Below are 16,017 nucleotides of genomic sequence, written 5' to 3'. Positions count from 1 at the left end.
TAGGGTTTCCCACAGAGGTATTAACGCGTTAAAAGATTCAACCTGAATATTTAATGTAGTTTTTCATACTTAGGTTTTATACCTGAACTTCAGGATGTGATATTCCCCACGTTAATGTTAAACTCGAGATTTTTATTTTCTTTAATTATTGGTGAATAAATTACAATACAAAAATGTTTACCCAATCTGAAAATTTACCTGAGAAACGTTTGAACAGAATAGATGTTCCTTCTTTTTCGAGTCGGTAGTAGTGAAAGAGCTCGTGCCTATAATTTGAATCCAATGATTCATGGTTTGCAGTTCATTGCTGCAAAAGCGCATTCTGTCCTTGGGGCCATGGGCGCCTTGCCTTGTATGAGCTGCAGTTAAACCAACAGACTAAGGAAGATAATTAACAAACAACATTCAGCGCTATCTTTTGACCTATTATTGTGTGACCGAATGGTGCGATTTAACTATTTTTTACTGATATGTTTTTCAGTAGTACATATTACTATTCTCAAACGTCTACACAAATCTACATTTTTGAGGATAGTAATATGTTTGTTTGTTTGTTTTTATAATTTCGCGCAAAGCTACTCGAGAGCTATCTACGCTAAGCTCTCTCGAATTTTGCAGTGTAAGAATAGATAGAAGGCAGCTAGTCATCTCCACCCACTGCCAACTCTTGGGCTACTCTTTTACCAATGAATGGTGGGATTGATCGTCACGTTATAATGCCACCACGGCTGTAAGGGCGAGCATGTTTGGTGCGACGGGGATTCAAACCCGCGACCCTCAGAATACGAGTCGAACATCTTAACCCACCTGGCCATGCCGGGCCTAGTAATATGTACTACTGAAAAACATACCAGTAAAAATAGATAATACAATACATAGTATAATTACATGATGGCGTATCAGAACGTAATTTACCACGAATCCACTGGCCAGGTGGTCTAAGGCGTTTGATTCGTAATCTGAGGGTCGAGAGCTTGAATCCCCGTCGCACCAAACATGCTCGCCTTTTCAGCCGTGGGGGCGTTATAATGTGTCGGTCAATCCCACTATTCGTTTGTAAAAGAGTAGCCCAAGAGTTGGCGGTGGGTAATGATGAATAGCTGCTTTCCCTCTAGTCTTATATTGCTTAAGGCCCGGCATGGCCAGGTGGGTTTAGACGTGCGACTCGTAATCTGAGTTTTGTTACATTAAAACTATTTCTTATCGTTTTAGGATATGTTTGTGCACATTATAGGTATGCTTGTTTTGGAATTTCGCACAAAGCTACTCGAGGTCTATCTGTGCTTGCCGTCCCTATTTTAGCAGTGTAAGACTAGAGGGAAGGCAGCTAGTCATCACCACCCACCGCCAACTCTTGGGCTACTCTTTTACCAACGAATAGTGGGATTGACCGTAACATTATGCACCCCTACGGCTGGGAGAGCGAGCATGTTAACGCAAGCGCGGGCGCGAACCCGCGATCCTCGGATTACGAGTCGCACGCCTTACGCGCTTGGCCATGCCAGGCCTGTATAGGTATGCAAAACAGTTTTGCTTCTAGGTTTTCGATAACACTATGTAACAAAATTTTCACTTTTTCTTGTTCCTGGGCAGAAAGTGTTATTTCCCAATTGCTTATGCCTAAATTAAATGGAAAATATATATTTTTATTTTCAAACTTCTTTGCCTTTGTGACCTGGGTAATAAAATTTTCAATTTTATCCATTTTTTCAGAACATTCCAGCTAGATTCAGTGATGAGTAGCTGATAGAGAATTTTCAAGAACCTTTTAGAATTTTCTAGAACTTTCCATAGTAATATATATACGGGGGCTCACCACTTACCACTTCAGTTTAGTTCTAGCTTCCTAAGTGAGCACATAGATCTATCTGATTTTATCAGACATGGCATCAAGAAGCTGCAAGTATTCTCCAGACGCATTCTGCTATGTATGTGGCCAAATTAGCAAGACAAGAGCAAAACAGTATTCTGTGACACTGTCTGCTAAAATGTGTGAAGCCTACAAGGCATATTTCGGCATACCTGTCGGGGATCAATACAAACCCTGGGCACCTCGTTTTACCTTCGAGCACTGCAAAAAAACTATAGAAGATAAGACGGACAATTTTTGCTTGCTTGAATAGTAAGATTTTATATTATACAAACTTTAGACCTTTTAAAATTTAAATCTATTTTAATTTATTTTTTTAATTTCCAATAGCACAGAAAAAAATATCACATATAAAATATTTTGCATGAACCTCTTAAACATTGGTTGTGGATGAAATAAGTTTATTTTTCATAATAACAATTTTATTTTGCTCTTTTGCAGGATGGTACAGAGGGGAAAAGAGAACCATGAAGTTCGCTATTCCAAGAATTTGGCATGAACCCACTGACCGCTCAAGCAATTGCTACTTCTGCATGGTGGACCCTTCCAAACGTCGGGCTGGCAAGAATGCATCTGCTATCATGTATCCGGACCTTCCATCATCCGTCGCCCCAGTGCCACACTACCCTGAGCTCCCTGTACCCACTCCGCCAGAGAGAAAGCAGCCATCCTCAGAAGAGAGCAGCTAATCAGAAGAGGAGGTAGATGTTGAAGAAAACATGATGGGAAGCTATATTTGGGAGCTGATTCGTGAAAGTGATTTACATTACAGTCGCACAAATACATGTAAACCTTGATTCATATGTTGTTTTATTCAAACCTTATGTAAATGAAAATGTGCAAATTTGCCCATTTTTACATAGAAAATAGGTTAATTTCTAAGTTTCATTATCCAGGTCACAAAAGCAAAGTTTGAAGGGAATAATGGTCATTTTCTGTACTTTTACAACATAAGCAATTAAGAAATAACACATACTATCCAGGAACAAAATTTGTGTTACATAGTGTAATTGAACGGTTGTAATATACTGCTTGTGTGATTAGTCTGTTGTTTTTTTTTTACTGTAAGCATGTCATTTTAACATTGAAAACATTAAAAGAAAGGATATACGGTATACTAGTATATATAATTTAGAATAAAACTGACATACATATTTTTAGCCACGAAACTACATTTCAAATATACGAAACTGATTTGTCTGGTTTGTTTCGAATTTCTCGCAAAGCTACACGAGGGCTATTTGTACTAGCCGTCCCTAATTTTGCAGTGTAATACTAGAGGGAAGGCAGCTAGTCATTATCACCCACCGCTAACTCTTGGGCTACTCTTTTATCAACGTATAGTGGGATTGATCGTAACATTATAACGCCCCCACGACTGAAAGGCAAGCATGTTTGGTGTGACAGGGATTCGATTTCGCGACCCTCGGATTACGAGTCGAGTGCCTTAACCACCTGGTCATTCCGGGCCTACGAAACTGAAGGTTACATGTCATAAGGCGATAGATTTATTGAAATCGTCATCGGACGTCGTTGTTGTGAATTATTAATTAATGCGAAAATAAATTATTCATATGTTATGAAAAAATGTATATTTTGTATCGTCTAATTTTAGTAATTTTAAATTTACGTTAACTAGAATATAATGCTTTTTTTCAAACTCTATAATAATATACACTTTTCCAGATCCATCTATCTAAAGACGTCACCTAGTGAGTCAGCGATAAGTTTACATACTTACAACGCTAAAACCCGGAACTCGATTCCGCGTGGTGGCATTGTGCAGATATTCTAGTGTGTAAATGTGCGCTTGAAGAAGCGATTAAAACATTCTATAGACATCGGACAGACGAGGACTTGGTCCAGAGTAAAGCGGGTAAATTTGTTTTACTGTTTTTTTATTCAAAACATATGGCGTTTAACCGCTTTTAATTTAACCCTAAACGTCTAACCTTTGACTTGGCCTGATGGTTAGCGTGCCGGGCTGTGAATCCGAAGGTTCTTGTTTGTGTACTGTTGTCCTACTGTAAATACGGACGATAGTAAAATTCTGTCATGTAATTAGAATAGCCCAAGAATTGGCAGTGGGTGTTGCTGACTAGATACCTTCCACCTAGTGTATCAGTTAAAAATTACCGAGGACTGTTCAGAGTTAGCCCTTGTAGCAAGTATAAAAACTATCAAATAAACTCTTAATGAATACTATGCCATTGCGAAACTTGGACCTTTAACTATCATAAAGTTTAATTTACTTAATTTGTTCGATTTTTATCACTATAACTCAGTTAAATGAAAACAATAACCTAAAAAAACAACAAAATGAATAAGGTAACACATAAATTCGACCTGGTTTTTCTCCATCGTCAGGGAAAGTTATGAAATGAGAATTTGTAGCACACAGTTGTCCAGAGCTGAAGGCTAATATTACGCACACTGGTTGTTGCATACTATTTGGATTAAGTCTTATTATTTATATATATAATATCTGATAACTTACTAAAGTCACATCTTTGGGCTAAATTAGAACAGCGTTTCCTTTAACAAAGCAAAGGTGCAATTTTTTGGAGGTAAAAGTCTATAATTGTTTTCTTTCCGTGTGTTATGTGGAAAACAATTGTTCGCTATACCTTTAATGTACCTCGTAATCACATTGACCTATATATGTATAGACATTGTTTAAAAACAACGTACTAAAGTTATGGACGCTTAAAAGTGTTTAACACTCCTACGAAAAGTGGGGCCTAATAGGCCCCAGAGCAACTTGAAAGGTTATTAATATTAGGCTAATAATTTTGCATTTAAATGAAATTGCCATTTAAATCCATTAATGAATGGATTAACGAGATTCCCACTGTCCCTATCTACTATCTAGCGAAACCACAGCCAGGGGAACGGGCTTGGAGAAATCAGGACTAGAAACGTCTTTTCGTAGGAGTGTTAAGAAAACAACTGTGTTTGAAGGCATTTTTGGTTTTTGCCTCACTTGATTATATACCATTTTCCAATGTAACGCATAGTTAAGACATTGCGCATGCGTACGTTCACTTCTCAGCGTATTTCTTTATAACACAACATTTTTTTTGTGTTGTGTTTGTTTATCAAGTATAGGTTAGATCTAAACATTTAATATGTTTATAGCTCCAGGCATTAACTTTTATCGTCACCGTTTTCAAGTTATTTCTATCTAAAGAACAACGACATGTTTTAACCCTTTTCAAACAACAACTGGTATCCGTACAGATAAACGCCAGTCGTTGAGATTGCGCACAAAGTGTAATTGTATCTCTCGGAATTTCTAGACCGCGAGCGTAAGTTTCTCCCAACTGCCAATAGCTTCGAAAAAACGATGATAGATGGCGATGAAAATTATATACATTCCGATAAACTCTAACAGCGATTAAAGTCGACGAAAGGCTTCGAACTCTGCTATAGAAAGTTATTTCGTGGTTTTAAAAAAAAAACCACCCTGGCCTAATAACGCCCAATGATCCGCGAAACCAGTTATTTCAAAAAAGAACTGCAGCGTTGTTGAGCAAAAACGAAAGAGACGTGGTCAACTGGCCCAACTATTGTTCCATATTTTTACTTTGGTTATCTTAATGGCCTTATTCCTTTGTTATAAAGTTGTAAAAAGATATTGGGATAAAAACTATGAAATTGAACAGGCGTGTCTAGTACGCAACAGATATTTTCTGAGGTAAATAACAGTATGTATATATACGAGTCGTAAAATAACAATTCTACGTGATTTTAAAGCTTTTTTCTCCTGCAAAGTCAGACTGAACCACTTAATTACTTATTAACTGGCATAATTTTCCAACTGAAAGCTTTTATTGTGTGTTGCGAAATTATAAAACTAATAATGCTGAAGCTAAAATATTGGGTTTGTTGGGCTAAAAAAAAAATGCCAAAAACATATAAAATCATAAATGTTACCAAATTTACACGTTGTTAGATCAGTTATCAGTAATGCCTGTTAAAAAAGATTTATGATTTGGTATCAAGAACAAAATACTAATTATTGAAACGTACTCTTTAAATCCTGTTCCTCCCAGTGGTGCCACGGTGTGATTGCGGACTTCCAACGCTAGAAACTGGGTTTCGATACCCATGATAGGCAGAGCACAAATTGCCCCTTGTGTAGATCTGTGGTTAATTTCAAACAAACAACAATAAACATGCTTGCTCTTACTGCTATGGAGGCGAAAAGTCTGAGGCTTATGAACACTAAAATTGGATTTCGATACCTGTGGTTGACGCAGCACAGATAGTCGGTCTATCACGTAGTGTTTTGTGCTTAACTACAAAGTTCAACAAAGCTAATATACGAACACCGAATTTTATGAATTATACATCATGCAAAATTTCATCACGTGAATAAAGTATTTTATGTAATATAATTTTATTAAATACACCATAAAACGATATCCCAAAAGATAGTAGAAATGACACTTGTTTGTGGTTAAACACAAGGCTATAACATTGAGCTATTTGTGCTCTGCCAATATGGGTATCAAAACCCAGTTTCTAGCGTTGGAAGTCCGCAGACATTTTGCTGTTCTACTGGGAATGGGAGAGTATTTGTAGGTTTTGGTTTGTTTTGAATTTCGCGCATAGTTACACGAGAGCTATCTGCGCTAGCCGTCCTTAATTTAGCAGTATAAGACTAGAGGGAAGGCAGCTAGTCATCACCACCCACCGCCAACTTTTGGACTACTCTTTTACTAACGAATAGTGGGATTGATTATGACATTATGACGCTCTCACAGCTGAAAGGGCGAGCATGTTTGGTGCCACGGGGATTCGAACCCACGACCCTCACATTATGAGACGATTGCCCTATCCACCTGGTCATGGCGGGCCTGGTATTTGTAAGAGGTTGCATATTACTTTAAGACCTTGTTAATCCTTTCAATCATAGACTCAATGAGTTTTGTTTGCTGAATTTTTTAAAGTACACGATGGTTATTTGTGCTATACTGAAACCCGGTTGTTAGCGTTATAAGGTCGAAGCAGTATTTGTGACCAAAGAAGTCTGATTTAATTAAATGTTACATATGTACGTATTTTACCTAAGTTCAAAAATGAAAAAAAATAAATGTCTTCCTCTGAGACAGCAGTAAGTCTACGGATTTACAACACTAAAATTGTGGGTTCGATCCTCTTCGGCAGACACAGCAAATAGCCCGATGTTGCTCAGCTATAAGAAAAACACATGACGGTAAACGTTTACATCAAATTCTCTTAAATACTTAAATTATTTTGATAGTAATAACTCCTGGAGATACTGACTTGTGATAGCAGTCCATTACTCATTCCATTGAAAAAAAGCACGATTAGCATATATTAACATAAATATAGAGCAAGTGTGTCCCGTAAATTTATGCTGATTCTATTTAGGTGTGTGTTTTAAGACCACGTGACGTTATTAAAATCTCTGCTAATAACGAGTGATTTAAAGCCAACATCAGCTGTTTCATAGTTTTTGTGAACCCAAGTGGTAAAATAAAATATACTCGCTTGAGTTTAACATGACAGTATCGCAACAATCATGTGAAACAAACTTGACAAAATCAATATGATTGATCTGAACTTTACGTTACAGTATCACTACCATCAAGTGAAATTCAACATGCAAAATAAACATCATTCATTTAGGCTTCACATGATAGTTTTACAACCACATCTGAGCTTTTATAGCGACATCAACACAGAAGTCTAGAGTACACGTGAAACACTGTAATATATTGCGCATGTTAAACAAACCAGAAACGTTAACTCAGCTAATAACCGGAGGTTTTTGGGTGTGTGTTTCCAAAATAGTTTGTGATAGTTGAGTCACAAAGAAAAGATGCAGATTTACATACGAGAACAAATGTTTAATGACATTCTTACGATTCAGAACGTAAACATGGATGTACCACAATACAATAAACAGCTACAGAAGTTATAGTTGGAGAAGTGATCCTGTGTTTAAATGTAGAAAGGCGTAAGACCAGCAAGAATGATGAAAAATTAATTAGGCAAACAAGTTCATTCTAAAAAGGACTCTAACCCCCATAAAGGACTCTAACCCCCTTACCCACTAATTTAGGCTACGGTATAAGCAAGGAATGCTAACTAAGGATGCCTCCAAGTTAAAATGTAAACATTAAACCTCACTTTACCCTTCGCGAAATTCAAGTTCGCATTTCACTACAACAATATAACACAATGTTTCACTATTCCCTAAAACAACTGATATGAGTTTTTATCGGTTCGAATGCAAATAACTTAATAAAACTATAGAGAACAGTCGAATGGCGTCTTTAAAATGAAAACTTAAAGTTAAATGTAATGTTACGAGAGTACTTTGGGTGTTCTCATGAGGTATAAAAACAGAAAAATACACTAAAGTTTTACCAGAAATCAATAGTGAGAAGTGTAAAAATTATCGTTGTGGAAAATAATGTTGAAATCCATGCATGTTTTATGTTGAAATCGGTGTACAGTCTGTGTAAAGATTTGTTCTCTCAGGTCCATAGAATATAACAACAAACTCAAGTTCCAGTCACAAGACAACTGTGATTAGTTGCTGGTAGATAAGCTGGCCAACAGGCAGCGAAAATCAAGAGTCTATTCACAGCTATTATATGATTCGTAGACAAGAGATCTTGTTTGTTGGTAGTTTAAGCACATAGCTACACAATGGACCATCTGTGCTCTGGCCACCACCAGTGTTGAAACCCGGTTTCTACCGTTGTATGTTCGCAGACATTCCGTTGTGCCACTGGGAAATATCTGACAAAAATAACTCGCTAGTTAACAACAAAGTTGTCATTCTCGGAACGGCTGATATGGGTATTAACACCTTTAATAATAAAGCAGAGAACTACGTTTCGACCTTCTTAGGTCATCTTCAAGTTAAAAAAGGGAGAGTTAGCACATGCCTTAAACGGGTATGGAATTGTAGGGGGCGTTGCAATTTGATGTTAGATTATTAATTTGTATAGGTATAAAGATGTTCCTTTATATTTATTTAATATTGGTTTGAGTTGTTGTGTAAGTAGGGATTCTTTGATTTTGCGTTTGTTTATATTTGCTTCCCTACTTAGTATCTGACTGTTTTCTCTGCTTTATAGGTAAAATTGTTAATACCCATACCAGCCTTCTGATATATATTTTTACTTCAAGTGGGTTTCTTGTCACCAAGAAAGTTGTCATTCCTGTAAGAGAAACAGATAAGCCAGTTTATAAATCTTAAATTAATCTAGGAAATAAAAGTTGTTTACTTGCTTGAGAATCGCTCTTTTCTATCAATAAAACTATGATTAAAATAAACCCCGCAAAGTTGAAATATTTACCGTTTAACTAAAGGAGTGGAAATCATACAATATCAACATTATTCACGCATGGAAGTGTCTGTTTACCATATATTTAAACAGGCGCTACTATAATTTCTATATTAACATATCTTTTCAACACCAACTGCTTTTCGAACTCCATGCGTTAATATTTTCAATACCTTTCTGAACTCCAGTCATTACGATCCCATCATTATTACCAAGAAGAAGTATCATTACAAGTCATTAAAAGTTATAACACTGTTGTACCTGTTTTTGCTTGTTAATTAGGGCTAACACTGTTGTACCTGTTTTTCTTGTTAATTAGGGCTTTTCGTTGTCACACACAAAGCTAGCAATGCGCTATCGGTGTTTTGCCCACCACAGGTATGGAAACCCGAATTTTAGCTTCGTAAGCTTACAGCCTTACCATCGAGCCACTAAGGGACATATTATCTGACTTTATTTATTTTTTTCTATTATGTACGTTTGTGTTAATACTAAGTACATAAATATATGTTGTTGTTTTTCAACCAGAACAATTTCTCACAGAAAGTGAAATCAAAATGATCTCTCTTATAAAACGTGTTCTGAATATTAACTTATCATTTTGATAATGTGTTTGGCCTGATTTACATTTGAGACTCCACTTTGTTTTTGTGTAATTATAAAACAACAGCATCGATAAACACTGATATAAATAGTTTAACTTATTTGAATTCGAAACAATTGGGTCATTGTAATACGTGCATATAATTCCAGATGTCGCTTTTTTCTAGTTAAACTGATTTTAATGATTTATGGAAATGACAGGATAAAACAAGAATAGAATTTAGAAACTGTCTTCTTAATAGAGACGTAAAAATACGTCATCAAAAACTTTTCTTTCAAGACATTCAGAATGTTTTATACAGGTTATTTGCAAATGCTCAGTTCATTCGATATACTTTGGAAGCAGTTACATTCTCGTAAATTAGACCAAAAGAAAATAAGGAAAACCCACCTTCTTTGCATCTGTAAGGCAAAGAATGCGATATGTCCAAAACTGGCCTGGCATGCCCAGCTGATTAGGGCGCTTGACTTTCAATTCGAAGGTTGCGGGTTAAAATCCCCAACCCAACAAACATTTTCTCCCTTTTAACCATAGGGACGTTACAAGGTTACAATCAATCCCACGATTCGTTGGTAAAATAGCAGCTCGAGAGTTTGTGGTGGGTGGTGATGATCAGTTGCCTTCCCTCTAGTCGTTCATTGCTAAATTTAGGACAGCTAAGGTAGATAGCCTTCGTGTAGCTTTGCGCGAAATTCAAACCAATGTCTAAAACTATCTTAGTAACATTTGCAGAGCTGTCACTACGATCTGTCTAAAAGTAATTTACTCTAGTGTCTGTTAAGCAATCTGTCTGACCTGTCTAAAACAACTTTATTAATATCTGAAGAACAGGGTTAGTGTGGTCACTAGTAACATCCGTAAGGCAGTCAGTTTTATCTAACAAGTACTACCTTTTTAGCACATGAACAAAGCATTAAACTCGACCTGTCCGACACTACTCTAGTGACATCCGTAAGACAGTCAGTTTTATCTAACAAGTACTACCTTTTTAGCACATGAACAAAGCATTAAACTCGACCTGTCCGACACTACTCTAGTGACATCCGTAAGGCAGTCAGTTTTATCTAACAAGTACTACCTTTTTAGCACATGAACAAAGCATTAAACTCGACCTGTCCGACACTACTCTAGTGACATCCGTAAGGCAGTCAGTTTTATCTAACAAGTACTACCTTTTTAGCACATGAACAAAGCATTAAACTCGACCTGTCCGACACTACTCTAGTGACATCCGTAAGGCAGTCAGTTTTATCTAACAAGTACTACCTTTTTAGCACATGAACAAAGCATTAAACTCGACCTGTCCGACACTACTCTAGTGACATCCGTAAGGCAATTAATGTGGTCTATTTGAATTCACTCAACTAGGATCTGAATAAGGTATTCAACGTGGACTGTCCGAAATTACTCAGGTAACACCTCTAAGATAATATGTGCACTACAGAAGTAACCTAATGTAAATTATATCATTGAAATGTGTTCTGTTTTCTTCAGGGTTTCAAATAAAATGCACGCTTTATAATTCTTTTTTTTTAAAAAAAACCTTCAAATTTTCTTAAGAAAGTAATATTAAATCCACCAAAGAATAATACGAAAACCACACATTCTGTGGTGTTTGTCAGTAATTTGCTTAACAACGTTATTTAAGAGTTATTCTTTTCTCTCCCTTCCACTGGTGGCTCAGCAGTAAACATTAAGGTTTAAAATGCCATAATTCGAGGTTCAATCCCTGTAGAGGAAAAGCGAAAAGAGCTATTATGTTGCTTTTCGATTGCCCCTCATTGGCACAAAAACACGTCTGCGGATTTACAGCGCTAGAAATAGGGGGTTCGATACCTGTGGTGGGCAGAGCACAGAAGACCGAAAGTGTAGCTTTGTGCTTAAACTACAAGCAAACAAACAAGGTTTTCGATTGAAAGCAACCGAGCAGTTAAACGTTCTGGCACACGTATATAAAAATAAATGTTTGTTCCACTCACCTTTCCTATGTCTACTAATTTCAACTACAGCTAGGGCTTTAATACGATCTGCCTAATTAGAAATGTAAAATAGTTACGAATAAGTATAATTAATTCCTATCACCCGTACGTAACCAACAAATACTCATAGTGTTGTAAACTTTATTCAAACATGACTACGAATTCCACATCGTATCTTTGAAGGAATATCCTTTACTAGCAGGCAAAGGAACAGAGAATTCCTAGAAATTCGATTGGTACTTTGTAAGAATGGCTATGAAACCGTAAAAAGCGTAACCATTTCAATTTCACGATGAATTTCACTGACACATAACACGATTTTTTTAATGTCCTTAGGCCCTAAAGAGAGTAGAAATGGCATGAAAATTATGCCCGTAAAAGTAATAAGACACGCTTTAGATTACGTTATAATGATCGCTTGAGGGAAGCGGTTGTTTCTGTTCAGCTTGTTCCTCAATATCCTCTATTTAGTATATCAAGCGATTCTTACTCTGTAGTGTTGTTTCTTTAATTTTAGAGGCGTGGTATTTATTCAACTGATATGTGTGTTTTGAAAGTGACAGATTTAGTGTTTTGTGATACAAGACAGAAAACTGCGTTTAATATGTGAAATAAAATTATTCTTCGACATTTCTAAGCTCAACAAAAATAATAACCATAAAGCTGAAATAATTTCGTTTATTTGTTTAGCGTAATTATACATATTGAGTTGCCTTAGTTTTATTCACAGCAGGGAATCGAACCACGGGTTTTAGGGTTGTAAGTCAGTAAACTTGCCACTGACCTACCGAAGGACTTGAAATAACAGATAAATTTGTTTTCGTCTCGAAAATGTATAAATGAAGTCGGTAAATTTAACCACGTGTTATTCTACGTTGTTAAGCCTATCTAATTTTGAACTACTCACCAGAGAAAAACTCGTTAATCAGCTACTCTTATAAAACACCCACATTTTAGAGAGAGGTATATTTTGTGTCATCACACAAGTTCAAACCCGGATCATTAATTCCACACCCAGATTTCTTCCACGAGGCCTCTCGAGGTAACTCGAACTTCAGTATTAGAAACACAAATTTATTTCTAGTTTGTTAAACGTTTTGGACCGTGTGTAGTTCAACAGTTTGCAAGCCTGGACAATTAATCTCGTGATTCCTTGTTTGCGACTCGACACCTCAAAAATGCAAATGCACTTTGAAGTTTACGTGGGTGCATTATATGAGTGACAACCAAATCCCACTATTCATATCGAACAAGTATAGCTCAAGAGTTGACGGCGGGATATGTCAACTAGCTGCCTTTTTTCTACCCCATCAGCTTAAAAGCTGGGATGGTTGTATTCCAGATAGCTTTTTTGTAACATTGGGTGAAACTGTGCAAAAAATAATACATTTGTCTGCCGAAAAGATTGTAAATTAGGACAAGCTACTGTAAAAATATAAGCTCTGTATTTTTAGCTATGGAGCTACTGTATCTTTGACAACCAATTACGCTATTATGCTTAAGAGCCTGGCATAACCAAGCGCGTAAGACGTGCGACTCGTAATCCGAGGGTCGCGAGTTCGCGCCCGCGTCGCGCTAAACATGCTCGTCCTCCCAGCCGTGGGGGCGTATAATGTGACGGTGAATCCCACTTTTCGTTGGTAAAAGAGTAGCCCAAGAGTTGGCGGTGGGTGGTGATGACTAGCTGCCTTCCCTCTAGTCTTACACTGCTAAATTAGGGACGGCTAGCACAGATAGCCCTCGAGTATCTTTGTGCGAAATTTCAAAACAAACAAACAATATTATGCTTAAAGCAGCTAAGCACCTTGTAGCGAATTCTATTGACTATTTGTTATTTTTTTGATTGGCAGTTTCGCACTTGGTATGCCTGAGCCTGAAAACATGAATAATAAAGTGGTATTGAGTGATTCTATTGAATATGGACTATTCCAGGAATCATGATTCCATCGAAAGGCCATCCACGCCAATTCCAGTGGCGTATCTTTTAAATCTCAAATAAGACAATAACTGATAAATTCTGAAAATATGATTTCATAAAGATTATTTTATGATCAAAATTAGTAATTAACCACAACTAGCGCACAGTTTAAGTATGTTTTATTATCTTATCACTAATGTTTCTTGTCGTTATATTATTCACCTAAGTTCTTTCCCTATCGAAAGTGACTCTCAAAATGAGTGAAAACAGCTTAGAAATTAGTTAGCAATATTCTGGAGTTTCTGTTTTTATGAGTAATTAGTCCTTTGCCTCCAGCTAGTACCGCGGTAAGGCTACGAATTTACAACGCAAATGTGGCTTTGCTATAAGAAAAACTCACATACACTATATGTCTTTTTCTGCTGATAGTGTCTCCCTCTAGGTGAATACAAGAAAAACTATTCAGAAATTAGATTCTGTAACCTTTAACACTCCTTCATTAAATGAAATGGCAATTTCATTTAAATACAAAATTATTAGCCTAATATTAATAACCTTTCAAGTTGCTCTGGGGCCTATTAGGCCCCACTTTTCGTAGGAGTGTTAAAGTCGTTGTCTTTAAATAAGTTAAGTTAACTACTTTTCTGCCAATAGTTTCGCTCTCTTGTAAAAAAATAAAAATATTTAGTAATTAAAATCTTATGTTTTTTAAAGACCAAGTCGATAATATAATGACTAAATTGGCCTTTTTCCCACGGATGAGTTGTTATGTTAGTGCTTCGAGCAATAAAAGTCATATCGTAATACACCCAGCAAAGGAAGAGTAGTCGTGACTGTTTAAATCAGTGTGTAAAAGTTCAAGGTTAACAAAATACAGAACCATACACCAAGTTAAGATTTTTCTTACCACGAACGCATCAATAATGTTTCCACATGACTGTCGGCGTCAAGTACAAATGTGGGTCAAAAGATATGAAACGAACGATTTGATTTTACATTTCTTTTGGAATTTAACCACAAAGCACCATAAAGGACTAGATTTGAGCTCATGAATTGAAGAGAAGGCAATAACTCAACATTGTCTTCCATTGTTGGATAACTGGGAATGATCACCATTCTTATAACGTTGTCATATTCCACTCCCACCCCATGCGGAGCGCGTTTTTGAGAGAAATCCAATTTTACTGCTGTTTTGACATTCATAACATTTACATCACCTTTAGAAAAACAGTACTTATTATTATTTGTTTGGTGAAAAATATCAACAAAGAATTACTATGCGCTTCTGGATTGATTTTGATTTGTTTGTTTTGAATTTCGCGCAAAGCTACTTGAGGGCTATTTGCGCTAGACGTCCCTAATTTAGTAGTGTAAGAGTAGAGGGAAGGCAGCCAGTCATCACCACCCACCACCAACTCTTGGGCTACTTTTTTAACCACCGAATAATGGGATTGACTGTCATATTATAACGCCTCTACTGCTGAAAGGGCGAGCATGTTTGGTGTGACAGGGATTAGAACCCGTGATCCTACTATTATGAGTCGAGCGCCCTCACCACTTGGTAATGTTGTTTATTGAAAAGTCACAATATGAGTTAAAATTACGGTTGTAATTATTGTTTTATCAATACTATAATCGATCGCTTGTTTAACTAGAATGCGAATTCTCCAAATGAAATAGATCTGTTTTGAAACAAGAAACAAATACCTTTATGTGCGTATGAAAAACTCGAGAATAAGGTTTTTGTAAAAATCATGACTTAACTAATTTTGAAATAAATATTTACCTGAAGACGGCGTAGGTATTTGTATGCTAACACTTGATGCATAAAATAGAAACAATACTGAGGATGGGTAGTGGAGTCCAATGTTTATAAATACCTTTATCTGTTTAATGTATAGCAAAACATTAGGTTGTTTGCCGTGTCTACTGCTGGTTATTTTAGCGTTATGAATCCGTTTACTTGCCGCTATTTTACCAGATGAATGTATATATATATATATATATATATATGTATTTACTCCAACACGTTTCTACAGTATTAAAAATGTTTTGCACTCGACTTAACGTAAGGTTTTTGTTTATTTGAAACACTGTATTACTGTAATTTTCTATCACGCTTTCCACGGTATTAATACTAAGCCTAGTTCGTCTGTTTGTTGTTATTCTTCAGAATATTCGCGCAAAATTCTTCAAGGACTTTCTACACTAGTCATTCCTAATTTTGATGGATCAGAGAGCAAGCAGGTAGTCAACAACACCCACGAGAAACTCTTGGGCTACTCCTGTCTGACCAAATAGTGGATTCAATTGTC

Source organism: Tachypleus tridentatus, chromosome 4 (assembly GCF_004210375.1).
Source record: "Tachypleus tridentatus isolate NWPU-2018 chromosome 4, ASM421037v1, whole genome shotgun sequence".
Lineage (NCBI taxonomy): Eukaryota > Metazoa > Arthropoda > Merostomata > Xiphosura > Limulidae > Tachypleus > Tachypleus tridentatus.
Note: the sequence above shows the minus strand (reverse complement) of the source record.